The sequence below is a fragment of the Schistocerca piceifrons genome, chromosome X (genome assembly GCF_021461385.2).
Source record: "Schistocerca piceifrons isolate TAMUIC-IGC-003096 chromosome X, iqSchPice1.1, whole genome shotgun sequence".
Lineage (NCBI taxonomy): Eukaryota > Metazoa > Arthropoda > Insecta > Orthoptera > Acrididae > Schistocerca > Schistocerca piceifrons.
Window position 1 is genome coordinate 181998004 of NC_060149.1, and position 2689 is coordinate 182000692.

Genomic DNA, 2689 nt, shown 5'->3' on the forward strand with positions numbered 1-2689 from the left:
AAAAAGAAAGTACGTGTTGCATTATTTTGCTCCCGTTACACTACCGCCAGGCTTCATCAAGATCATTTATAGACACATGGTATTGTTCCGTTGTCAGTTGGAATGACGGTCTCTAGTGGACACTGAATTTGTGTACTCCCCATAGATATGCCTGGCGTTTCTTCAGTCTGCTCCAGACTTTCCTCGCTTAGCCTAACGGTTTCCTGTGTACTCTGCTTTCTCGTATTCTCCACACATGTCCCTAGTTGTCCCTCACTTGCTCTCGAGCTCTCCTCAATTGACCTGTCGGATTCAACATTTATCAACCTCTCAGACCTGTGTCGAACAGAAAACGTGATCGCAAAGTAAAAGTACTCCAAGCAACGAACTGAGACAGCCTTGAGACGCTGATGGAAATGCCGGCAGCAGAAAACAGAACAATGTGAAAGTGAAACAGAATATTCACAACAGATCACATGTTCTACAAAATATGGGGAGGCCGTACGAACCTAAACTAAATCCCCTAGCTACAGTTTTGGCTAATCACATTGCTCATTTGCAACACATTCAGCACACAAAAACACACCGTGGCGATCGTACAGGCTGTATGGGAATGCGAATGTGGTGTGGATGACGAAATAACACACAATCTGTCCCTCATCAACTCGCCAAAAATCAAAGGTACAAATTGTTCCCAAGTTGTGTATCAACTTGAAGCCCACACATGCTGCTGCACGAAAACATTACGCAGCACAAACATTCCAGGGAGCCCCCGCAAATGAGGTTGGACTGACAAGTTTGGTTACGTTTCCTCTATGGGGCGCCAACTCACAAGTGACGCGAAGTACCCAATGTTCCACACAATTTATGTTTAATATAAATGCAGGCATGATTTGCTATCCAGAACGCATGTACGCACTCATGGATTTTTTTAGACTTTCATAAATTCGACTTTATTTCCAATAATAACACAGAAAAATTGAAAGTCACAGTCCACAATAAATTAATTTCAGAGCCTGACCTAGTTTCTTAAGATCTTGGAGGTGTTTGAATAAACCACGATTAATTGTGTGAGTTATCTTTAGAAAACCGTTAAAGTTCAACAGTATCTCAAACTATAAATTCCACAATGACTACTCACTGCAACCTTGTAAGTGCGGCTTGTATCACACGCAACCCGAAAAATATATCTTCGAAGACAGGAACCGTGAATATTTCACAGACGGCGAACTAGGGGCAGTTCCACAGCTCATCGGATAAAACGTTATGGAAATACAGACTAACACAGCCTGATCGCCTCCAACGGCGTCCGAACATAGTCTCTCCTCCAAAGTACCGCTGTTCACCCAGGAAACCTCGGTCAAGCACTACTTAGGCCAGTTAAACTACTGAACATGAAAATTACTGAACTTCCTAACTTTACACTTTTATACACGAATGATACATCAAGTCACAGGGAAATTTTCCGAGAGCTGTTATGCTGTTATCATTTTTGGTCATAGTTTATTTATAAACAATAATTTCTTCCTTCAGGAGTGCTAGTCCTGCAAGGTTTGCAGGAAAGCTTCTGTTAAGTTTGGAATGTAGGAGACGAGGTACTGGCGGAAGTACAGCTGTGAGGCCAGAGCGAAAGTCGTGCGTGGGTAGCTCAGTTGGTAGAGCATTTGCCCGCGAAAGGCAAAGGTCCCGAGTTCGAGTCTCGGTCCCGCGCACAGTTTTAATCTCCCAGGAAGTTTCATATCAGCGCACACTCCGCTGCAGAGTGAAAATCTCATTCTGGAATAATTTCTATTGTTTTCCTTCGTTTTCGGATTTATAAGCGTAAATATTAACAAACAATTTAAATTATAAATTAAATAATTTCCTACATACCTGAAATTTATAGTAATGCCACTACTTTTAATCTTTATTTATTTAGTAAGAAAAGCTGTGTTTAAATACGCGGAATCCACTTTTCGGCCTGTCATTTAAACACGTGAATAGTTTCAGTAAATCTATTGTCACACTCCGATACATTTCTACGATATGTAACTGTGGACACCTCGTTTCTTACAGCCACATAATGCGATGCTGAGATATTTACTTTTACAGTTCAGGAATTATTTAAAACATTTTACTTACAGTAATTTATAAACTAATGCTGATAGCGAAGACGCATCGTCAGACGCGTAATCACCCATCTTTACAACATCGAATGAGCCTACTGGGTCTTTAGTGACAGATATGTTTCAATATTTATTAATTCTGGGGTAAGCTTTAATTCTGCACTGAATGCGAAAGAGAGGTGATGAGAAACTATCAGCCCTTGTGCTGCCCAACGGACGGGTTTTCTTGATCACGCGGTTGCCTTAGCGGCGGTGGAAGTCCAGAGAGAACACCAACTGTGAAGAATAGAGTGAAACTGGCCCTCCACGTGTTCCTGTCACGCTAATTCCAGCTGTCAACACGTTTATGACCCAATCCTAGCCGCCGCCTGTGAGGCCGCGGTCTCGCGTTTGTGATTGAATAAAGTGTCTCCTTTTACAATAGGCTGTCGTGTTACACCATCCGAGCGCCTGACATCACACAAAATAAGGATAGCGTATTCCAAGTTCTGGGAATTTAATTTCTCCATAGTCAGGTTCCAACATTTAGAACTCATCACACTAGGAAGAAAAGTGAGAAAAAAATCAAATCAAGGCCTCAAGTTGGGCCAAAATGTGTTTAATCC

At 41.9% G+C, this 2689-nt stretch overlaps 1 non-coding gene across 1 annotated transcript; it reads left to right on the forward strand.

Annotated features, from left to right (window-relative positions):
• Nucleotides 1-1616: 1616 nt before the first annotated feature.
• Trnas-cga lies at nt 1617-1691 on the forward strand. The gene has a single exon. It is a non-coding gene; the product is annotated as a tRNA-Ser (tRNA).
• Nucleotides 1692-2689: the final 998 nt, after the last annotated feature.